The sequence below is a fragment of the Hemicordylus capensis genome, chromosome 6, assembly GCF_027244095.1.
Source record: "Hemicordylus capensis ecotype Gifberg chromosome 6, rHemCap1.1.pri, whole genome shotgun sequence".
NCBI classification, from domain to species: domain Eukaryota; kingdom Metazoa; phylum Chordata; class Lepidosauria; order Squamata; family Cordylidae; genus Hemicordylus; species Hemicordylus capensis.
The window spans coordinates 145,259,945-145,285,275 of NC_069662.1; the positions used below are offsets into that span (position 1 = coordinate 145,259,945).

A 25,331-nucleotide genomic window follows, 5' to 3' on the forward strand; every position below is an offset into this window, starting at 1 on the left:
CATTACATGCAAATTGCTGGCTTATCCTGTGAAAATGTTATTTATAATTGGTTCCAGCAGTGGAACCTCTTTAATGAAAGCCAAGCACTTCTAAGAAATTAATTATTGTGCACTGTTACCTTGTTTGTATTTAATACATACAACTTACAGGCCTTGGCTGCTTTGTGGACACGTGAATGATTGCTGCGATTCTCCTGCCATTTGTTTAGCTCCCAAAGCATGCTTGTTGCTATATAGAATGCAGATTTAGAGTAGCCCCTGCCCAAAGAGAACACTGTCTGCATTTGGTTCATGCCATTGGGGGATTAAGCCAGACCAGGATGATGGTAGTGGCAGTGGTGCAGTGTCAAAGAACATTACACTTGAATTTTGCTCTTGGTAAACATCATTTGTACAGGGAGAAAAAAGATGAAATCCTTTAATTGTGTTACTAACACTATGCAAGAAGAAATGGTGAGGAGAACTGGTCTTGCAGTTGGAAGCATGAACTGTCCCCTTTGCTAAGCAGGATCTGTGCCCTGGTTAGGGAATGGGAGTGGGACCATACCTTTAGTGGTAGATGCTTGCATGCAGATTGTCCCAGGTCCACTCCCTGGAATCTCCGGGCCTGGGAGAGACTCTTGCTTGAAACCGTGGAGAGCCACTTCCAGTCAGTGTAAACAATATTGAGGTTGATTTACTAAGTTGGACCATTGGTCTAAGGCAGCGTCCTATGTTCCTAATTCACCTTTACCTACAATGAAAATCTGTGATCCATTAATTTGTTCCTATAGACAGAGCTTCCTTCCCTTTTATGTGCTCCACTAAATGGCCTGCTCAGCTATTGGCAGGTCAGCAACCCTTTGTCTGATGACCACTTCCCATTCACTTGACTTCCATAGTGGGGCTTAGCATCTTGGCACCTGTCTGCATTGTGGCTATAAAACCTGGAAAATAGCCACTGCTGACTGGCATGACATATCAAGCTGCGTTATAAAGAGTCATACCATTGGTTCATCTACCTCAGTATTGTCAACAGTGATTACTACTATAAATACTACTACCCTGTTTCCCTGAAAGTAAGACCTACCCCAAAAGTAAGACCTAGCAGTAATTTCTGATGTACCACTAATTGCCCTAGTGCATTTTTGGGGGCTAAAATTAATATAAGACACTGTCTTATTTTCGGGGAAACACGGTAGTAGTACACTGACAGGTAGCAACTCTCCAGGGTTTTCAGACAGGAGTCTTTCCCAGTCCTGCCTGGGGATTCCAGAGTTTGCACCTGGGCCCTTTTGCATACAAAACATGTGCTTTACCACTGAGCTACGGCCCCCTTGCCTCATGTATCCACTAGGCCGAAAAACCTTCTTTTCTCAATGGCCTTCTGTGTTCAATAATTTCTTTATCATTCTGGCAGCCGTAAACAGGAAATTAAACCTGCAACTCAGAATCTTAATTCCATGCATGCCCCACTTCTCCTTTCTGGGATGCCTGAAGATGTCAGGCTTCATCGTTGCCTTGACCAAGTGTGGGAATTTGAGACACATCCTTATGAAACCAGTGCACTGCACATGTGAAGTGTTTCCGAAGGGAATGTCAGACTTCTTGACTGTGGGTTTTCATGTGAGTGAGCCCATGGGGCTTTGGGCCATGTGTATAATATTGGAACAAACATTTGTAGGTTGCTGCTTCTCACTTATTTTCAGTTTGCCTTGTTGCATCCTTTGCAGCAAGGAATGCTTTTTATGCTGCTTAGGTTTCTTTTAAATCAAAGTTCTTGTTCTTTACAAAATGTTCCTCTAATGTTTTGTGGGGTGTATCTAAATGTTTACTGATATTTTAAATAACCTGCACTGTGTCAATTTTCTAGAAACAGATGGAGAATAGCTAGTGGCTTACATTGTGCCTGGGGTTTTATGTGACATTTCTGAATTTTGTTGGGACAGACCATGTTGTGAAATACTTTTAGGGGAAGCACTCTACTTTACCCTAAATGAATTAAAAGTATTTTTTTTTTGTTTTTCTGTTTTTTTAAAGTTTTCCCCAGTAAGCTCCCTGCCCCCATTCAGGGAGCAAGGAACTAGCAATGCCCAGTTTCTGGTTTGGCTTTTAAAAAAATATTTAAACTTTACCTCTGTACAGATCACTTGGTACTTCCTAATTTTTAGCATGCAACCATGCACGCCTTCCAAATTGTGACTTGAATGAAAGATCTACATTATTTACTTGAAGTTTATTGTAATGGCCTATGGCTAAATGTGTCTTAACTTTCCTAAAATGATGCTGGCTTTAAAATAAGGCAAATTTTATTTGCTCATCTTTTTTTGGTACTGGAAATATTTTCTTCTTTTCCCTTCATCTTGTCATTCCAAAGCAGGTCTCTTCCTTATGGTTGTCTGTTTATTTCTCTTTTCTCTTTGCATGCCCTTTCTTTTTTGAGGTGCAGAAAACTTGAAATAAAAGCTAGAATTGAGAATTTTGACAGTGGAGCAGGATTTGAAGGAGCTACAGGCCAGGCCTGTTGTAACAGCTGATCTGATCCTTCTGCATTTCAAGAGCTATTTATGGTAGATTAGCTGGTATCAAAGCTCTAGTGTTCAGCCCATAAAAGGTTGGTCTTGTGTGAAGTTACCACACTGCATTTGGCTTAGTCCTCTAAGGTTGGAGAGTCTATAGTTGTCTGTGGAGGAATCCCAATGATGGATGGAAATGCTGAACTGGGGCATTACTCAATAGAGGATTTCAGGTGTTTGAAAACATGTGAAGGAAGATTTCTGCCAATAACGTTTTGCTCTAGTCTTTAGTCCTTGGAATATAGCCGTTTTAAAAAACAGTCATCTTGGTGTGTGTATGCCGTTGGAAATCACCGTTCTAAATTCATCGGGCTCTGAATCATCTTGTCTGCAGCTCTACTGCCAAAGCCTGCATGCTCGTAACTTGTGTGATGTGTCACTCCTGTTTGCTTAGCACCTGAATGCTTGTAGTTTTGGAGAGAAATTCTTAGCTGAAGGAAGAAGCTTCTTCCAAAGTCTCACCCTTACTTTCGGATAAAGGAAGTTTTTAGTAGGACAGATTTTTCTTTTGTGAGAACTTTTCCTTTCTTTTTCCTGTGTATATATTAAAGTCTAGAATTTTTTTTTAAAGAAACAAGAGTTTGAAGTAAGTAACATCTCTTTTCCTTAAGCGTTTGACAGCAAAAGTTTTCAAAGTTGTTTGAGAGTGTTTGAGATTTTGTCAGATTGAAATGCAAGTGAGGTTTTTTTACTTTTGAGCCTGTGCATGTCAGTTATTTCTGCATCTCTTCCCCTTATTTTGCCTATGGGGTGAATTTCACTGTGGATGGAAAGTTTGCCACGTGATGCCTTTTTGTATGAAGCGTGTGTCAATTAAATTTGAATGTGTTGGCCTGTAATCCCCGTGGGATAAACAATGATGCAAACACTATAGAAAATACATGGAGATTGATACTGTCTTTATTGAAGGGTAAACAATCTGTTGCTGAACTTGAGTTTGTTCCAGTTTTGCCAACTAATTTTAATGCTGGGCCATTCTTCATGTTCTGGCTGTGCTGAACTTCTTTGTGATCCCTGAATTGACAGCTGAGTGCACTACCTCTGCTTTTCACAAATTTAGAAACCATGGTCTCTGGGAGGGGGTAAGTTAACAGTGGGAAAACATAAGCCCTGTATCTATTTCTGGAATAAATCTTTAATACACTGCAGCCTGACTTCCTGGCTGTCATTCTCCACAAACTTAGGGGGTCACCTTTTTCCATGGGGGTTGTCATTTTAGTATAGGTTAATTCTCTTAAAGGCAAAGTATATTTGTTAGCATGCCAGTTCACTTAGTGAAGGGGTTCCCACCAGATGTTGGGCTACAGCTCCCATCATCCTCAGCTACAAAGGCTTCTGGCCATTGTGACTAGAGATGATGGGTATTGTAGCCCAACAACATCTGGGCTCCCAAGGCTCTGAATACAATGCCTGCACTAAGTGTAATGGCTTATAGTGAACCTAAAAAGAGCCTTATTGGATTAGGCCAAAGGCCCATCTAGTCCAGCATCCTGCTTCACACAGTGGCCAACCAGGTGCATCTGGGGAGCCCACAAGCAGGGGAAAGGAGGACAACCACCCCTTCCTGTCAGTATTCCCTAGCATGTTGAGAAGTGTGCCATGAGGTGAACACCAACCTGGGAAATCCTGGGTTTAAATCTTGCTTTAGTCACAAGCTTACTAGGTGGCCTTAACTTAAGCAAGCTTCTATAATCACCTCTTCACCTTGCTGCTCCCCTAGCAATAACAAGTACATAATAATACAATAATAAAAATGAGCTTTCCTGATAGAGCTGTTGTAACTGATTCTTGAAAGTAATACATGTGAAGCACTTCACATTTGTAATGTGCTATATAAAATATAAAGTAGTATTACATGCATGCACACTAATCATTGTTGCAAATTGAAGTGGACCTTTGAACATATTATCTTGATGGCAAAAGAAAACAGCCAGGTCTTCAGGGGAAACTAAACTAATCAGGTGAGCCACCTCATGAATGAGAAAATAGCATTGCTGAAGAGAAAACAGTATCGTGAAGGTGAAAAAAATGAGACAAAAGGGATGTTGTTTGGCTTCTCCTAGAGAGCCTGTGCTGCAGTCAGTCCCCACACAATATGCAAGACTAGAACTGTTGCTAATATTCACATTCATAAATATAGGCAGGCTTACCCACTTTAACACAAGCTCATTCAGTAAGAATGGAGTTTGCCCTGGTTAGAGATGTTTCCTTGTCTACAGTCCTCTGGCAGTTGGGTACCCTGCGCTCATATCCTCAGCAGTGGGGATACTGCTTCTGTGTTGTGCATCCCATGCTGTGGGGGATGTGAACAATGAACTTTTACTTAGTGGCATCTTCAGTTAGGGCTAGGAAAGACTCCTGCCTGATACCTTGGAGAGCTGCTGTCGATCAGTGTAGACCAGGGCTGCACAACGTTGGCCCACCTGCAGGTATTGGACTACACTCCCGTGATCCTTGACTGGGGTGGTGGGAGTTGTAGTCCAAAAACAGCTGGAGGGCCGAAGTTGTGCAGTCGAGGTGTCGACCATACTGAGCTAGATGGACCGATGGTCTGACTTGGTAGAAGGCAGTTTCCTATGTTTCTATGCGGCCCAGAGTGTGACCCTTGAGGAAGAGCTTTAAAGGCCGTGATCTCAAATACCTTGGACCCAGATCAATTTTTCAAAACAGCAGCATGTTTAGTGCTTGTCTCGTTTACCTCCATATTCTGACTGGCAGGAATGGAGACTAAAGTGCTCTCATCCTATACAGCATGAAGTACTGCAGTGCTGTTGTGCAAGGACTTCTCACTCGTACAGATACTAGGAATAATCCTCAGGAAGAAAAGTGCTAGGATGGAATTTTATTTATTTATTTGATTTATATATGATTTATATCATATGATTATATAATAGTGAAGTGATTATAATTAAGATTATAATGCTTATATATGATTTATATAATGTTTTGCTTCAGACATCAAAGGGGTGGGTTGCTATTTAAGTAGAAAAGAGGAGTGATGAAAGTCTTTCTCCCCTAACAAATCCTTCGAAGCAACATGAGAAATGGCAATTACTTAATCTGTCACACACAATTTGTCAAGCAGGAATAATATTTCTCCTCCTTCCCCCACACCATTCATAGCAAAGACCTGTGCTTGGCAGGAAGATTCTTAATACTACCTGAGGGAGTTACAGTGCTTTTATACTAATCAAAGGCAAACAATAACTAACTAATAGATCTAAGATGATGCTAAACTTCTCACCCAGAGGAAGAAACAGCAGCAGGTCATTTCACCGTTTGCTCATTTTAGAGAAGTATATCTCTATCAACACCTCATGAGAGGAGCATTTAAAATTACTTCTGTAGGAAACAAATACAGTACCTGCACATGTGAGATTACATGCAAAACTAATACAGGGATTCCCAACTGTGGGTCCGTAGATGATGTGGGTGATAGTTCCCAACCTCAACTTCTGTCCAGGTAGGTTAGGCCGAAAGATAAGTAACTGGCCCTTGCAGTTGGGTCTCTCCAGTCCTAGTCCAATATTCTAACCACTGCACCATGCTGGCTTTGTGACTCTGGCACTTTATAAAATTATCAAAAAAGAAGAACGCTAATGTGTGGCTCCTTCACATCACTTGAGGTAATCTTGGAAGTCAGAAATTTCCAAGGCAGAAACATCCAAAATGGCAAACCACCTGTCATCCCATAGTAGGAGTGGTCAGCCTTCCATGCCATTATCGCGCATTCTGACAACTATAGGCAATTCTGGTTTATGAAAGGAACTGACTCAGCAGCCCTTGTGAGCTTGGGCTTCTGTCACTGGCCCAGAACTAGGATCGAACATTGGTTTCATGTGATATCTCTTAGCTTTACACCTCCCAATCCCCTCTGTGCATGAGGTGAGAACAGATTCTGCTTCTGATCCTGGCTTAGAACAAGTCCTCATTTAAATCCTCATTTATTCTGGAACTCTGGCTAAGGCAAGCCAGGCTTGCCGAGCTCAGACATAATGAGGTCCTGGTTTGTTCTGAGCCAGGATTGGATGTAGAACCCACACGCAAAGGGAAGTAGGGAGCAAGTGTACCCAAAGCTAAAATATCTTGTGCAGACTCAGGATTCAGTTTAGCTCCTTGTTACATCTGAACCCCAAAGGGGCTTCTCTTGATAGTATGTGAAGGATCCCACCTGTGACAGCTTCTGCTCTACAGGGAAAAGAGACCCTACAATGGGAAAGGTCTATTTCAATGAGGTGGTACAAATGCAGTACATGAACCATTTCTTGCACAGTTAACATGGCCACCAAAATAAATGAAGGTTACTCATACCATGGGGACAATATCATTGTAAAGAACTTGGGCTATACAAGTGAAGCAGTTGTGTTTGTTGCATCTCTCTCTGTTTACCCATGAGGTAAACTCTCTAAAAGAGGTCAACACATTAAGGGTCCTGCATAGCATGTTCTGTCTAATTTTCTTCCGTTGTTTCTCAATGGGTTCATCCAGGTAAATGGAAAGAGCTAAGAATGCTCTTCTGTTCTGTTGTAGTGTGTAACTTTGCCTCATTTGTCAACAGTACATATGCAAAATGCTTATAGTTGACATTCATTAGAACTATTGGCAAGATACAGCTGTGTGATTATACCAGTGTAGAAGGTTCTCTGACTGCTCACCTTCCAGAAGAGTTGCTGGTGATGAAGAAATCTTACCCCAAGTTCCTACATTTTCTCCCTGGAAAAGAGTCTACCTTCTTGCCAGATTGAGATGCAATTTCTTCCTCATATCTGCACTTGTAGGTAAGCAATTCCCCCCCCCAAAAACTGCATTTAAACAAATGCTATAATTTGTTTATAATTTGTCTGCATTAGCTTTAGAGTGTGAAGAGTCTGATTTATTCAACATCAGTAAATTAAGATTATTTTAGCTAAAATTAGACTTAAACAACGAAGCATACAAGTAGTGGTGTGAGCGTGCGTATTAAAAATTATTTTTTAGTTCTAGAATACTGCCTTCCATAAAGTTTTTTAAATAGAAACAGTAGAGAACTATACATCTTTACTGGAAGTCTGGAATAAATATTAGTTGTCGTCCCATTCCAGTTTGAAAACTGTTATGTTAAATAGTGATATTGAAACTGAGGCCTGCGTGTTCAAAGGGCAGAAATTTGTCAAGTCCTACACAGGAAACAGAGTTGTAGCAAGCCTCTCTTATATCTAGGAATGACCTCTAGAACAACTTCTTTAGGAGAGCAAAGGGGTGGTAAAGAAAGTTATTAGAGGAGTGAGGATTTTGCTGTCCATTAAATACTTACAGAGATAAAGTAATGTTAGTTTATCTTATTAATAAAGTTTGCTTGACATTTTCAAACTTATTCAGAGAATGTGCTTGATTCCTCTTGGAAAATACTGTCTCTTTGGATTAAGCCAAACCTTCCAGTCTGCTTTCCAAGCTAGTTTTCTCTTCCTGTCCAAGATCATGTGGTAGGAAAGAATGGGGTGGGGAGAGAGGTCAGTACCAGGCCAGCTGAAATCAGCAGAGGACTCCCTGGCACACCCATCCTCAGGGCTCAGGAAATCCACTAGTCTGTTTGTCTGTGACGAGTGAAAAATGTTGCCTGGAGAGTGAAAAAAATCCTGACTAGTAATGTACCAACACACCTTGACGAGTTTAAAAAAAAAAAAGCAAGGGGGGAAAAAAGCCGGTGAACAGAGCCGAAATTACTTGATCGCTGCCCATTCCATTTCCTGAGCAGGAAGAAAGCTAAGGGCTTGGCCTGGCTCGTAGGAGACTGGAGGAGTCACCTACCTACCTGGCTGCACTGGGTTCTGCTGCTGCTTCTGGGTAGAGGAATGAGTGAATGAGGCATCTTTAAGCAATGCTGGCCTTTAAAATAATTAATCCAAGCTATATGTCCCTATTATAATATGATTGACGCTTTGCTGTCAAGTTCTAGTCTGGTGGATTGGGGAGCAGGAAATATTTTTGGGGGAGCACATGCAGCCCCTTGGAGTCATCCCTGGTTATATCTAGAGATTGCATGACCTATAGTCTGTGCTGTGTTGCTTCCAGGCTGCTTCAAGCAGCAGCCTTGAAGCAACCCTGCAGGCTTTGCCGTGTATCCTACCAATTGCAGAGAGAGTTGGGAACTTCACAGCTATGCTGCCAAATCTCAAGTATACTTGGGTAATCACTAGGACTGAAGGGCCAAGGCAGAGGAAGCTGCTTATGCTGTGCTGTCTTTGTGGATTACACCCATATTTCTTTTAAGGGGCCTGATTACTTGCATAGCCTCCATCTCTTTCAGAGTTTAAGTTTGTTGTCCTGGGAAGAGCCCTTGTGACATGGATAGCCCACCTGAGTGACTCAGCTGCTGTTGGACTACAACTCCCATCATCCCAGCTGCAATTTATTGTGGCTGGGGATGATGGGTGATGATAGTCCCAACTACAACAGGTGGGCCACCCCTGCACTAGGTCAGTTACACTGCTCCTTTGCTTATAGGTTTGTCATAGTGGTCTGCCCTGTTCTATAGAGTTTCCCAAGCTTGATCTGATCTTGAATTTTCAAAGTGCTCTGAGCTTGAAGTCTGAAATATCCCTTTAATAAATGGTGCCATAGGTGCTGCTGCGTCACTCTTTGAGGAGGTAGAGCACTTGCTGCATTATGCTGTTTCCTAAAAACAGAAATGATTTGACTGCAATATGAATTATTCAGCTCCGATCTTTTGATTACGGATGGAAACTTAAAACTATTCGTGGTGTTACTAGGATGGCTTGTGATATGAAACTTCACAGAACGTGTCACAGACTTTATATAGACACTGCAGTTGTGCCAGTTCCCAGCAGGCTTTTGAGCATGTGTTGGTGCAGGCTGGATATGTCAAAACAATTGACTGGACAAAGCTTCGTGCTCAGACGCAAACCCTTGAAAATTACGGAGGCCCCGAGCCCGTTCAAGGGATAGACTTGAGAATGCTGTTGTTGATTTAACCCAGAAAACATGGAAGAGAGTGAAATAGGAGTAGATAAGCAAACAGCTTTGGAAGAAGAGCTCTAGTCCTATTAGCATGTTAAGTATCCTGACATGCAGCAGGGGGATTAGGAAGCATGTTGTCTAGGACTCGCATTTCAGTTGCGGCTGTTAAATTTGTGCAAATGACCTGGATGGAAGGACCAGGTGCAGGGCTAATTACAGTCTGATAATGTTAAATTGAATTTGCAATTCATATATACAAAGGACATTTTACATACAAAGGAAAGAACTGAAAGCTCCCTTTGGAAATATAGTACTAGTGGATTAACGTCAAGAAAAAACTACAGGTCATTACAGTTTATGAAAGACTTGAGAAGTAATGAGAGATAGTAAATATGGAAAAGTGCTAGGCAGCTTAGTATGAATATTTGTAAAATACTTTAGAGACATGAGACTGGCTCAAATGCTTTGCATCATAGTAATAACCTAGTCAGTGTGGGATGCAGGCTCCAGTCCCTGGGTTGTATTTGCCCAGCACTACACACAAGCTGACAGATGTGGCTTGAGTCTTTATATGTACAAATGCTAACCAGAGTTCACCTTGGTTTTTACTTGGTTGGGTGACGACATGTGAGTGCTATACGATATTCCTCTTAGGGCAGGGGTAGGCAACCTTGACTCTCCAGCTGTTATTGAAGCTCAAATCGAATAAATAAATAAACTCCCATCATCCCCAGACACAATTAATTGTGGCTGGAGATGATGGGAGTTGTAGTTCAGTAACAGCTGGAGAGCCAAGGTTGCCTTTTTCTGCCTTAGGGGATGGAGCCGTAACTCGGTGGAAGAGCATCTTCATGCTTGCATGCAGAAGGTCCCAGGTTAACTCCTTGGCATCTCCAGGTAGGGTTGGGGGAGACGCATGACTGAAATCTTGTAGAGCCACTGCCATATCAGTGTAGACCAGGCCTGCACAATATAAGGCCCTGGGGCCAGATCCAGCCCACAGGGACTTTGGGAAGGAAATTCCTACAGCAACAGCAGGAGCCATGAAGAGCACTTGGCTTGACCTGTGACAATCAGCAACAGCTCAATGCCTTTGTCCATTTGAGACCAGATGTTCCTCACCCACCTTGCTGGTCCCACCCCTGTACCAAAGCCCTCTAACACCATCCCTCATTCCCCTTTCCCCCTGACTCCAACCCTCTGCTCCCTTGCTAATTTTAGTGTAATTAATGTGCTGAAAGTTGGCCTCGGCCCCTGTACACCAAATCATGGCCGTTTCTGGCCCACCAGGACATTTGTGTTGTGTACCCCTGGTGTAGACAGTACTGAGCTAGATGGATGGACCAATGGTCTGACAGAGTGTAAGGCAGCTTCCTTTGTTGTTAAATGAAAGCCTCTGTGTAAATCCCTGTGGCTGACTACTAGCCTGTCCATTAATGTTTCAGATAGGTTTGATGACTTATCTTTTTGGCTTAGTCAATGAAGCTCTGATCCCTGTATTTTAGGAATGGTGTTACTAGTTAACATTAGCTGGTATATAGCAATCTATGGTGCAGTGTGCAGTTCTACCCTTTTGGTATCTTCTTATTGACTAGCAGTATTTTAAGCATTCGTTTTGTGGATTACACAAAATTGCATATTACAGCAGAAGTGGAGGGCGGGTTTGATTTTTCTTCTTCTTCTGTGCCTCTACCTTAGAAACCAATGCTGTGTCACATGGTGTAGTGCTATATTGTCAGACTGGTACACAAAATGGTATGATGGTGGTGTTTTCAGACCAGCTTCTGTTGAAGAAAGAGAAGGGGGGAGTACACTTTTAAAGAGATCTTCAAGCAGAATGAGAATGAAAGATTACCATACAGTACATCTTGAGAAATGCAGTTTTTGTCTGATCTCTCCAGTTGGCTTGCGTATGCCCATTCTTAAAAAGGAAGAGTTTAAAATCTGATCAGTAAAAAAACCATTTCATTTTCTTCACTTTAAAAAATGTTAAAGTATTGTAGAAGCGTTTTCCTCTTACAAATGGCCTACTTCATTCTCCTAAAACCAGTTCTCCAACCATAGGAACATAGAAAGCAGCCATATACTGAGTCAGAGCATAGGTCCATCTAACTCAGTATTGTCTACACAGACTAGCAGCAGCTTCTCCAAGGTTGCAGGCAGGAATCTCTCTCAGCCCTATCTTGGAGATACCAGGGAGGAAACTTGGAACCTTCTGCTCTTCCCAGAGTGGCTCCATCCCTTAAGGGGACTATCTTACAGTGCTCACACTTCTAGTCTCCCATTCGTATGCAACCAGGGTGGATCCTGCTTAGCTAAGGGGGCAAGTCATGCTTGCTACCACAGGGCCAGCTCTCCTCCCTCGTATGGCAGCCCTTTGGGGAGGGGCCAGGGAGCTGACATAATCGTGGGGTTGTGTTCAGTTTGGTGGGTCACATGCTTTCCAGGCCTGTGCTAGTTACTTCTGCACTATGTTTGGTCTTTTGCAGTATGGGCTGAGCAGTGTGGAAAGTTGTTGTTTTGTCTTCCCTAGAACAAAGATATGTATTATTGAAGTTTGATGGATTATAAATTAAAGAATTGACATTTTCCATTTAGTGAGGATGAAAGGTATCTTGTGTTTCCTCATATGGGGACATAATTGAATAATATATGATGGCAGATGACTTCTAATTTTTTACATGTGGTGTAAATTGCCTTTTAAAGCAAACCGAGATGGTCATTGGTTTAGAGTTTGGGAAAATTGGAGCAATTGACTGTCCCATTTTCTCCTGCCAAAGTGAGTAATCTAAAAAGCATTATAAACAAAGATGAAGTGCTTCTGAAATCCTCACTTAGTTTTTTGTTATGTTTAAGTGCCATTGTGGTTCAAGGCAGAAAGCCCTGCAAACTTCAAAACAATCCAAAATGTTTCTGAAAGCTGGATGCATTCAGACTGAGGAATCACTAAAAGTTGTATTTAGCTTTCACACTTCTAGTAATTATTTAAAAGTTTTGCCACTGAGTGCAAAGGAGCACTAAGATTTTGAATTTCCCTCTGTTTAATTTGGCAACTGTAGCATTTATTGCACTGAGAGAATGGCTGCTCCAGCTGAAATCCAGCTGGTAGCATGTTGCTGAAACCTGTTGGTTGCAGCTGGTCAGTTTCTCTGCTTGATTAGGAGGTATAACAGATGCTGATTCATCTGTCAGTGCAGAGTCAAGGTCAGAGACCAAAGCCAAACACTGTCTCCTTCTGAGATAATGGCTTGTTTTGTACTCTACTCCAATCTTGCTCAGAAAACTTTTCGTGCTTCAGACTAGCTAGGAGGTTATGTTGTCCTAAATTGCATTTGATTGAAGGCAGTGTGCGGGATCCAGACTAGAGATGTGAAGGTCTGGGGGGAAACTGGAAAAATTCAGGGGACCAGTGTTCCCTCTAATAGGAATTTCCAGATGTTGTGGACTACAACTCTCATAATCCCCAGTCAAAGGCCATTGCAGCTGGGGATGTTGGGAATTGTAGTGAACAATGTTTGGGAATTCCTGTTAGAGGGAAACTGCAGAGGACCCTTCCCCCATAGTTTCCCTCCCACCCCCGGACTTTTTGTTGTTTAAAACCATGACAGCAGGAAAAATGGGAAGGGGGAGTATGCATTTCCCCCCCTTTTTTGGAATGATGAAATGTTTAAGAAAAGGCATTCAGGTATATTAGTATAAGAAGGGGTATTCTGGCCTAGGAATATGCTCAGTTCAGTTCCATTTTATTACAGTCATTGACAAGAAAAGAGAACATAAAAGATACAAATAACAATATCAATATAACAAATATAAATAAAATAAAGGAATAAGATTATAATTAACAATGGTAAAATATCCAACTAAGGAGTATTCATAACTTCCAGATGTATCCTACCCACAATGTAACAAAATCTGGCAACCTTCCACAGTCTGGCTACGTTCTACGTTCTATGTATCCTACGTCCAGCTAAAAGACAAGATGAACATAAATTGTCATCCAAATCTGGGTATAAGGCAAGTTCAGGGCAAATAAGCTAAAATCTAGCATCATTATAAAACTAGCAGTGTAAAATAACATGGGCCATACTTTCAACCTCTCCCGAACCACATGGACACACCCAATCTTCCTGGGGGATACCATGAAACCTCCCTTCCAGCACCGCTGTGTGCTGCAAAGCATTACAGCGGGCTAAATTCAGGGCCCGACGAGCCTAGGAATATGCAAACCTTTGATAACTATTTTTGAAGTATATCCACTGTTGAAGAAGCCTTGGCTTCATTATATTATTAGCCACCTTGGGGACATTTGTGCAGAAACGGCAGAACAGAAATTGAAAAATTAAGTTGCATAAATGATTAGCAAGATGATCCAGCAATGGCTATTAGGTGTGATGCTTATATGGAGCCTCCAAGTTCAAAGGCAGTCTACCTCTGAACACCACTTACTGAGGAAGGGATGATGAAGATGAAGAAGAAGATGATGATGATAAACAACTTTATTTGTTAGTCACCCCATAACAAATTGTTCTTTGGGCAGCTCACAACACAGGATTAAAACATATGGTAATGACACATAACACATTAAATCATAAGAGACAAAACAGGAGAAAAGAAAATACACAATACAGTACAAAGCAGTCTTTAAAAACTCAATTAAAAATTAATAAAAAATCAAATCAAATCTGAACATCGGAATTTAAAAGGCCTGGGTGAACAAAAAGATCTACCTGGCGTCTAAAAGGTGATGAAGCCAGACGGACGTCACTGGGGAGGCTATTCTATGGTGCAACCACCAAAAAGGCCTTCTCCCTGGAAGCCACCCGCCTCACCTCGTTTGGCAGGGGCACCTAGAGGAGGGCCTCCAAAGAATATATTAAGGTCGAGGTTGGGGCTTATGGGGTAGCGTGCTCTCTCTGTTAACCCAGTCAAAAACCATTTAGGGCTTCAAAGGTTAAAACCAGCACTTTGACTTGGGCCCGGAAATGGACTGGGAGCTGGTGCAGTTGACAAAGCCCTGGCGTAATATGCTCAGAACGTCCAGTCCCAGATAATAATCTTGCAGTCCTGTTTTGTACTAGCTGCAGTTTCCAGACCATTTTCAGAGGCAGCCCCACATACAATGCATTGCAGTAATCTGAACGAAAGGTTACTAGACCATGAGTACCTGTGGCCAAGCTATCTCTGTCCAGGTAAGATCGTGGTTGGCATATCAGCCAAAGCTGATAAAAGGCACTCTGTGCCACTTCTAGTGACAGTGCTGGATCAATGAGCACCCCTACATTGTGCTCGTGGTCCTTCAGGGGGAGTGCAACGAAATCTAGAACAGGCTGAACATCATTCACCCAGGCAGAGGAACCACCAACCAACAGTACTTCTGTTGACTGAATCTCAGCTTATTCACTCTCATCCATCCATTAATGGACTGGATGCCATCACCTTATCCAAGTATCAATTCAGGACAGTCACCACCTCACCTGCATCTGTTGAAAAAGAGAGATACATAGGAAGCTGCTATATACTGAGTCAGACCATAGGTCCATCTAGCTCAGTATTGCCTACACAGACTAGCAGCAGCTTCTTCGAGGTTGCAGGCAGGAATTTCTCTTAGCCCTATCTTGGAGATGCCATGGAGGGAACTTGGGACTTTCTGATCTTTGCAGAGCGGCTCCATTCCCTAAGGGGAATATCTTACAGTACTAAGGGGACAAGTCATGCTTTCTTCTGACAATTGAGTGTCATCTGCATATTGATGACACCTCAGACCCTTTGGATGACCTCTCCCAGCAGTTTCATGTAGATATTAAACAGCCTAGGGGAAAGAATGGAACCCTGCAGAACCTCCTAGCATAACTGCAAAGGGGTTGAGCAGTAATCTCCCAGCACCACCTTTTGGAAATGGGCCTCAAGGTAGGACTGGAACCACCTCCAAACAGTGCCTCCCACACTCAACTTGGCCAGCCTATCCAAAGAATACCATGTTTGATGGTATTGAAAACTGTGGAGAGATCCAAGATAATTAACAGGGTTGCACTCCTTAGTCAGTCTCTCTCTCTCTCTCTCTCTCTCTCTCTCTCTCTCTCTCTCTCTCTCTCTCTCTCGCTTCATAGGCCATCCCACAGAGCAACCAAAGCAGTTTTTGTTCCCAAGCCAGGCTATTTGTCCATATGAGAATAAAGAATGCTATTTGTCTATATGCCATGCTTCTGGGTTTCCAAGAAGCATCTGATTGGCTGCTGTGGAAGTAAGATGATGCTCTAGATGGATTCTTGGTTGGATCCAGCAGGGCTCTTGAGTCCTTAACTGTCTAGACTGTCTTTGTCTGCTTCTGACAAATGATTCTGCCTTGCTTTTCACTTTATAGCTCAGCCCAATGTTGCGCACAGAATCTTTCTAGTGTGTGGCAGAAATTCACTCTGAGTGAATGGCAGTCCCCAAGACTTATGGATAACATTGCTTTAAAAACCCAACCCAACCCTATGTTCTGGTACTTTGCTTAAAACTGTCAGAACTGTGCTTTGTTGTGCAAAACATGTCTGTTTAGTGCTAGCATGAGAGAGGATATTTGCATCCCACGGACCAACCAAGTAACTGCTGCATAATTATATGTGGGGGAGGAAGTTGTCTGGAAAGGAATTTCATGGTGCCTTGGTAAAGGTAAAGTGTGCCGTCAAGTTGATTTCGACTCCTGGCACCCACAGAGCCCTGTGGTTTTCTTTGGTAGAATACAGGAGGGGTTTACCATGGCCTCCTTTCAGCATCTTCCTATATTGCTGCTGCCTGATATAGTACCAGCAGGGATTTGAACCGTCAACCTTAGGAAAGAGAATTGAGTGATTGGGAGAGATTCAGAGTCAGCAAGGCCAGGCAGCTGAATGCTGGGGCTTTTAGGGATGTGTCAAAACACGATTCGGCTGTCCAAATCGTGGGCACCTACCTTTTAAATTTGAGGGCTTACACAGCCCCTCCAAAGTGGAGGAGAGCAAGACCATACCTGCTTCTCCTCCACTTACCGCCATCCTGGTGCTCCCCCCAGGTATGCCCGGTGCTAGTGGGGCGTCTCCCAGCTGCCCCTGCATGGTGCTGGCATGCACATGGCCTCTGTGCATGTGCAGAGGCCATCTGTGTGGTCTGCTTTGTTGCTGACCACACATTTGAATGTCACAGTGGGCAAATGGAAGTCCAAATAATTCCCCAACTTATCCTGCAACTGCAGAAACCTGTTTCCTGTGTTTGCTTTGGTACAGTCCCAGAATATTATTTTATATGGAAACAGACCTGTAGGAAATAGCATTGGGTTTTTAGTGTAAAAATGCAGCTATTAGGTCAGATTGAGTAATGGAGGTGGTAGCAGCACATGGCTGTTCAACTGGTGCCAACTGAAGTTGTCATTCATTTTGCCAAGCTGTTGCTAGTTTGCATGTGGCCAAATAGTCTTGTTTGAAAGCAGCTAGGCACCGACTGCTCTTATTTTGTTTCAGCACAGCTGAAAAGACTGGCGTTAAACATCCCAACGGTCAGGCTTGGAAGGGGACAAGGACTTCCTTAATTTTGGTCTGAATGGGGATTATCTGCTGCTTATAAACTGTTTTGCTGTAGTTATAAAATGCAGAACTTAGCAATTCTGAGGTTTCAAAATGTGCCCTTGCAAGCTCTTCAAAAATGGTTACTTAGCTTAGTTGTGTACAGTAGTCCTTCACATAACCTGGCAACAGCATTGAGACACATTATTTGGGAAGGCATTTTAAGTGGTGAAGAGATTGTTTGCATTTGAAAGGTTCTGTAATGATAAGAGAGACTTGACTGCATAGAAAATCTCATCTAGATTAATTCCTACAAATGGCAAGGGCAAAAGTTATTTTTATCGAATGGAGAAAATGGATTTTATTTAAAGTTGCTTCCAGCTGTAAATGATCAGTTGATATCTGCTTTAAGTATAGTTCAGCTTCATTTACAAAAGAATTCAAATCTGTGGAAAGAACCCTTCAAAATGCTATTTGGCTTGGCTTCATTAAGAGATACCTAAGGTACTGGAGAGCTGCTGCCACCCTGTGTAAAGTAATAGTAAAGTTGTGCCTTCAAGTTGGTGTCAACTCCTGGCAACCACAGAGCCCTGTGGTTGTCTTTGGTAGAATACAGGAGGGGTTTACCATTGCCATCTCCCGTGCAGTATGAAATGATGCCTTTCATCATCTTTCTATATCACTGCTGCCTGATATAGTTGTTTCCCATAATCTGGGAAACTTACTAGTGGGGATTCAAACCAGCAAGCTCTTGCTCTTTGGCAAGTTACTTCCCCGCTGCTCCATTAGGTGGTCTGCCACACAGTGTACATAGTATTTATTTGACACATTTGTATACTGCCAAAAACTTGTATCTCATGGCGGGTTACACGAAAGTTAAAGCAATAAAAACACAATTAAAAGTTAACAATTAAAACAGTTAAAATAACAATAACAACAAAATCAACTTACCACTAGCTGAAACCTTGAATGAATGAATATTTATTTATTTATTTGATTGAGTGACTGATTGATTGACTGATTTAGTGCATGTCAATACTGATCATAACCAGGTCTTGAGGCAGTTTATAACTAATTAAAACATCTATAGCCTTGAACATCAACAGTTACAGAAAATTAATTAAAATTTAAAATTGGGTTTAAAAAAATCAATTAAAATGAATGTGTTGTGAGAGCTCTCTTAAAGGCTGCTAGAGATGGTAAAGTAAGATGAACCAATGGTTGACTCTGTAGAAGGCAGCTTCATATATTCAACCATGGGGATACCTCAGCTTCTCGTAATGCAGCTTTATAAGTCATTTTATTAATGGGTTTGGGAGAAGGAAAGGGCTGTCCTGTTATTGTTTGTGTAACCTGTTTATTATTTTCCACTTGAAATTTTCTGATATGCTGACAAGCACGGTCTCTCTAAAATACTTAAAAGATGACAGGGCACTGTATAAACATGATGACTAATAGTAGTAAACATTAAAAGAACTCGGAGAGAAGGGGTTTTCAAAATATAAACTATGGCTCACATCCAGATGTGCAAATACACATCTAACTCCCCAGAGCTTAAAAGCAACTTAATGATTTGGCAAAGAGCCTTCTGGTGGGGAATGCCCTTGGTGAAAAGAGTGATTTCCCCCCACTTACCCTTTTGTAAAGCTCTTGTGTTAAATCTCCAAGCTGCTCTTTGTATTCAGGGGAGTTGGAAGAAAAATCTGGAAGCCTTCCACTAAGGAAAGTTTGAGGAAAAATGCTTGTGTGCAGGAACACCTGACCCTCTGGATTTTGGCATATAAATTGGCTCATACATTAAAGTACATGAACATACTATAAAGTAAACATGTGACGAATCTACTCAATAAGAAATTTCTAAAATACTGGAATTGATAGAAATAAAATAAATTGATAATATCCTTGAACTTAGTTGGAGATTTTTGTTTGATTAATGATGTGTCTAGAGCAGGGGTGGGCAATCCTGGCTCTTCAGATGTTGTTGAACTCCGATCATCACCAGCCACATGTAGCTGGGAGTTGTAGTTCCACAACATCTGGAAAAGCCAAGGTTGTCTACCCTTGGTCTAGAGCAGAAATGCAGAAGAGGGAGGGTGGAGTATATATTTTGCTTTAAAAACAGCTACTCTCTTCTGCAGTGAAGTTAGAAATGTGGTCTTTTCGATTTTAATGACTCAGTCAAGGCTTCGTTCCTGATCCTGAAGCTATGAGAACTGTAAGCTGTTGGGGGCAGCTATGAAAGTCTTGGCATCTCAACCTATCCAGGGTCCTATGGTGCAGTTTATTATTGCATTCCTCTTGATAAGTTACAACTAATTGAAATAGTTCTTGGCAGAAAAACCAAATCCAAAAGGAATTGTTTGCACACATGGTAAATCACTTAAATGTGGCTTTATTGTCCAAAGATGAGAATGAAGTTGAAGCATCTGTCCAATAAAATTATTCGGGTGAGATCATTCCTCTTCAATCATCCACCCCTGTCGTCTTCTGTATTAGGACTGCTTCTTGCACGATGACTTTCGTACCCTGAGTGAATATCCATGTAGGAAAAGTGAATTTCACTGTGTTTCATCTGTATAAACATGATGACTGTATAAACATGATGACTTCCTTAGCACACTTTGTTTATAAACTAATTATTTCCAAGTCAGCCAATTAATGAAGTATGTTCACTTGTCAGATGCCACAGCAGTCCAATGGGTTCAAATTAGTTAAGCTGTTCCTACAATCCGTGTAGGTCACACAAAGGTTTTTAATCGAGATAACACATAGGTCTAAACAGCCATCTATCACAGTTAAAACTAAATTAAAACTAATAAAAGTCCAAAACAACTAAGGCAGTCACTAAATCCTCTTAAATAGGAAAAAGATTGGAGGAGCAAATAAAACAGATGCTGCTAGTTTGCCATCTTGGCTCCACCCCCAGCATACTTTTTTAAAAACACATTTTATATCCCACTCTTCCTCCAAGGAGCCCAGAGCGGTGTACTACATACTTAGGTTTCTCCTCACAACAACAACCCTGTGAAGTAGATTAGGCTGAGAGAGAGTGACTGGCCCAGAGTCACCCAGCTTGTCTTTCAGATTTCTAAACCAGATGTTGTTGGACTACAACTCCCATCATGGTGTTGTCAACCATTGTGCCTGGGGATGATGGGAGTTTTAGTCCAACAACCTAAGGATGGGAAAGCCCTATTTTAAGATACATTTAAGATACATTTATTTATTTATAAAATAAGTGAAGGTGTTTCAAAGCATCTCAAGATGTAGGCATTCATATTTGCGTAATGTGGGTTTTTATTTCAAATTGCTCCAGCTAAACAGAAAAGCTTGTGTGTGTTTTGAGCCTGGCATCTTGGTCAAAATAGGCATGTATTAGTCAAGAAGAGGTAGATTGTGGTGGTCAGAGGTTGGATCAGGATGTACTGGTAGAGTGCTAGATATTTGCAGCAGATAAGCATAGTTTCTGATTCCCAGTAACTTTTACAATAACAAAAATGTTCTTCCCTGCAACTAGTCTGTTAGAATCTCTCATCTGCAGTACTTGTGTGTGCAGATAATTCCAGCATATGCTTTATGGTTTGGAGTGAGGAGCTGGGCCTGCCCTTAGCAATTTCTCTTCCTACCTCAGTCACCACTCCACACCTGGCTCTGTGTGTGTATATATATATGTGTGTGTGTGTGTGTGTGTGTGTGTGTGTGTATGCACGTGTACTTTTTAAAAAAGTAGATACCACAAGCCTGAAGTCTGTCCATAGCAGGCGTAGTATATCAGGGGAGGTGGTACAACTAGTCTCAGGCACTCGGGCTTTAAACTACTAACATTTGAAAAGCAGCTCACACATGGCTAGAATGCTTAGAAATGCACATTGCTGCATTCAGATCATCCTGCAGTGCTCTTAAGTCCCCTGATCTGAGCAACTACTGTCAAGGTGAGGCTTTGAAATACAACCTGTTGCAATAGGTGCAGTTCAAAATGTGGCAGGTCTCTAAGGCATCTGTCTGGTATGAAGCATCTTTTCCCCAAGCAAAGTAATGTGGTTAGACCTTGGCAAGAGTACAGGCAAGTTCCTTGTCTGACTTGCAGAGATGCACCTAGGTAATTTTGGAGAATGGGCCTTGAGGCCTTTGGAGGCGCCCCCCCCCCCCCCACTGAGTCAAAGGGGCAAGAGTACCTCTGCTGACTTTGTCCAACATTCAAGACCTGCTGCAAACCTTTGAGCCCTTAGGACAGGTGTAGGCAATCTTGGCTCTCCAGCTGTTGTTGAACTACAACTCCCATTATCCCCTTATTGTGACTGGGGATGATGGGAATTGTAATTCAGCAGCAGTTGGAGTGTCAAGGCTACTTACCTCTGCCTTAAAATGTGCCATCGAGTTGGTTTTAACTCCTGGCGACCACAGCGTCCTGTGGTTGTCTTTGGCAGAATACAAGAGGGGTTTACTGTTGCCTCCTCCCACACAGTATGAGATGATGCCTTTCAGCATCTTCCTATATCACTGCTGCCCCATATAGGTGTTTCCCATAATCTGGGAAACATATTCCCATAATCTAGGAAATATACTAGTGGGAATTCTGGCAACTTCTGGCTTGATAATCAAGACATTTCCCTGTTGCACCATTAGTTGGCTTCAACTTTGCTTTAGGATATTCTAAATCAGCCCCCTCAAACTTCTTGAACTGCATCCTCTCTTTTAAAACTCCGTGTAACTGATGCCTCCCCACATAATCCAACACTAAACATGTTTTTCTACATGTGGGCACAACTGCATTTATGCAGCTTATTGTTGCACACATGGATCTAAATTGGTACATTAAACCAATTCTGGCTTTTGAAGTGGAATATATAGAGCAGTGGATGTACAGTTGCCCACAAATATGCAAAGTGAATTGGTAAGGATCCTCTACCAGAGGTGCTAAACCGAATTTCTCTTTGTCTTTGGAATTTCATGCATCTCACTCTAGTCCTGTTCTGCCTCTTCCTGAGAAAAGTGATACCTGCAGTGCCAAACCTTGTTTCTCAAAGAGGAAATGTAGAAGAGAGATGTGAAGTTCTAGGGAGAATGGGGATCCCATGAGAAATCAAGTCCGGTCACCTCCTGGCATTGCCAGGGAGGCAATGCCAGGTACAAGGTAGAGCAAAGGGCAAAGTCATGTAAGGGTGTAGGAGATATTTAGGAAGCAAAGGCCATCTTCCTTTCCAATAATCCATTCTCAAGTGGTACAGTCCAGCAAGAATTGAACCATGCAATTCTTTTAACCGTGCAGCTTGATTCAAACTGCTAACAAGTCTCTTCAGGGGAAGCAAAGAGTTGCTAAAGCGAATGCTGCTAAATCATCAGTATTGAAGATTTAAAAACAAAAAAAACCCAGACCACCTGAATCTCTTCAGAGGTTAAATTGTGAATAATTAAGGTCCTCATTGATGTAGCCAAAGCTGGTGCTGATAACACTTAGCATTTATTTGGTGCAGAGGTCACCGACTCAGCTGTTGGACTACAACTCCCATCATAGGAACATAGGAAGCTGCCATATACTGAGTCAGACAGTTGGTCAATCTAGCTCAGTACTGCCTTCACAGACTGGCAGTGGCTTCTCCAAGGTTGTAGGCAGGAATCTCTCTCAGCCCTATCTTGGAGAAGCCAGGGAGATAACTTGAAACCTTCTGCTCTTCCCAGAGTGGCTCCATCCCTTGAGGGGAATATCTTGCAGTGCTCACACATCAAGTCTCCCATTTAAATGCAACCAGGGCAGACACTGCTTAGCTAAGGCGACAAGTCATGCTTGCTACCACAAGACCAGCTCTCCTCTCCTAAGCCTCTCCATGGCCTGCTCTGGGAAGAGCAGAAGCTTCCAAGTTCCCTCCCTGGCTTCTCCAAGATAGGGCTGAGAGAGATTCCTGCCTACAACCTTGGAGAAGCTGCTACCAGTCTGTGAAAACAATACTGAGCAAGATGGACCCAATGGTCTGACAGTATAAAGCAGCTTCCTATGTCAGCAGTTGGGGCTTGCATCCTTTGACGCTGGGCAGCCACAGTGTTTCCTACCCATACCCATTAGGACCTTAATTAAGAACACAGTGGCTGGCTGGGAGCTGAAGGGAGGAGAGCGGGCCTTGTGGTAGCAAGCATGACTTGTCCCCTTAGCTAAGCAGGGTCTGCCCTGGTTGCATATGAATGGGAGACTAGAAGTGTGAGCACTGCAAGATATTTCCCTTAGGGGATGGAGCCACTCTGGGAAGAGCATCTAGGTTCCAAGTTCCCTCCCTGACAGCATCTCCAAGATAGAGCTGAGAGAGATTCCTGCCTGAAACCTTGGAGAAGCAGCTGCCAGTCTGTGTAGATAATACTGAGCTAGATAGACAAATGGTCTGACTCAGTATAGGGCAGCTTCCTATGTTTGTTCCCATGAAGCTTGACAATAAGAAACAGTAGGATCAGGAATAGGTGACAAGCAGAACATGGGGGTTGGGTGTAGTAGAGGGGTAGGCCTATTTCCTCACAATTAGAGGCAGCCTGTTCCTGTCCAGCATTACTCCAGTTGCATGCCTGGCAGAGGAGAGTGCACTGTTTGGACCATTACTTCATCCTAAATATACTGAGTGCTCTCACTGCTGATCTTGCATAGATATACCATTTGTAATCTTTAGGATGACGACAGCCAGCAAATTTTAAAAAGGCTTTGGGAGCAGTCAGATTTTGGATGAGCTGATGATAGAAGTGACAGCTGGAGGTCTGTGCAGTGGATGTGGAGCAAATGAAATCATCACACTTGGGATGCAGTGGTAGGATATATAGTCAAACCTACTTCCTAATCGGAAAGGCTGTTCTCCCCGCAACACTTCGATGAGCCAGTTATTTTAGTAGGTTTACCTCCCAACCACAGTATGTGATCTTGAGCCTGAAAGGTCTCTCTGCCCTGATGAGCGATGCAAATAAGTGGATCCAGGCCCACACTGCTAGAGACTCCTGCCTGCAACCCTGGAGAAGCCGCTGCCAGTCTGTGTAGACAATACTGAGCTAGGTGGACCAGTGGTCTGACTCAGTAGAAGGCAGCTTCCTATGTTGTCTGTCATGAATGTGATATGTACCCATGTGCTCCCTCTTCGCTCTCCCCTTATGCCTTTGTCTTGGGCACCTGGTTTGTTAAACCAGAGACTCAGAGCCGTGCTACTATTCTGGCTTGTAAACCACGGCTAGGCTAGGCTATGAAACCAAGGCTGAAATCTCAGTTTAAAGTGCTGGTTTAATTGTGGCTAGTAAACCACAGTTAAAGCCCAGCTCTGGGTTTGAATGAGCCACAGTGCTGTGTCTTAATAAACCAGGATGTTGATGTCATGGGCTGGCAGTGGAAGTGAGGGGGTGGGGCCATAGCTCAGTGGCAGAGCATCTGCTTTGCCTGCTGGAGATTCTGGCTTCGGTCCCAGCATCTCCAGGTAGAGCTGGCGAAGACTCCAGCCTGAAACCTTGGATAGCCACTGCCAGTCAGTGAAAATGGTACTGAGCTAGATGAACCAAGGGCCTGACTCTGTAAGGCAGCTTCCTATGAGGGAACCTGGGCTTGGGCTGCGATCATGACAGAATAAACCATGGGTTTACTTGGCCATCTGAACCCACCCTGTGCAGAATGTGGTCTGGTGTTTACAAATCTGATTCATCCTCTTGATCAGTTTTGATATTCAAGGCACCTCTTGGCTTGGTGCATCTGCCTTCCCCCTTCAGTTCCACTACACATTGTTAATCTGAAGGTTTCCTCGGACTTGACATAAAACTTTCTACAGCTGTTGACGAGGGATAGCAGAGCACTTTCTGTCTGCCAAAAGGTAGGCTGTCAGTTGCTCGCAAGGTAAACACTGCATGACCTATAAGCCAGCCAGTCAACTTGCACATTGCCTTATTAGGTAAGTAGCTGAGGACGGCGTCTGGGGGACAGAATTGCTGGATGGCAAGCAGGACATCTATTGGAGAAAGACACAGCCTAGCCCCACAAAGATGCATTCCAGTGAATGGAGCCTGTGCTGAGCTGGCTCCTTGCTTGTATTTTCACTAAACATGGAATTTCATTCCCTAGGCATCAAAAATTAGAATGAGAAGATGCATCTAAGTATCTCTTAAGTTAATGAGCTCAGTGTGTATTGCTTTTCCTCTCCTGTGTGTAGTGCAACAAGTTCTACACGCTGCAGAGTTTTACCATCCATTGTAGTTTTACTATCAGTTTTAGTGCATTTATTCATTGTTGTCTTTGATCATGCCTGGTGGTTCATTTAGATTTAAATCATGAAAACTATTTTTTGCAAAT

At 42.6% G+C, this 25,331-nt stretch overlaps 1 protein-coding gene across 27 annotated transcripts in view; it reads left to right on the forward strand.

Annotated features, from left to right (window-relative positions):
• Window positions 1-25,331, forward strand: part of SVIL (supervillin) — a 208,902-nt gene that overhangs the window by 66,560 nt on the left and 117,011 nt on the right. The window contains exon 1 of one of the 27 annotated variants that reach the window (XM_053261302.1): window positions 2,648-3,141. The exons of the other annotated variants lie outside the window; for them this stretch is intronic. The gene's annotated coding sequence lies outside the window, so the exon portion shown is untranslated. Of the gene's footprint in view, window positions 1-2,647; window positions 3,142-25,331 lie in introns of those variants that run through there. 27 annotated transcript variants of the gene reach the window in all.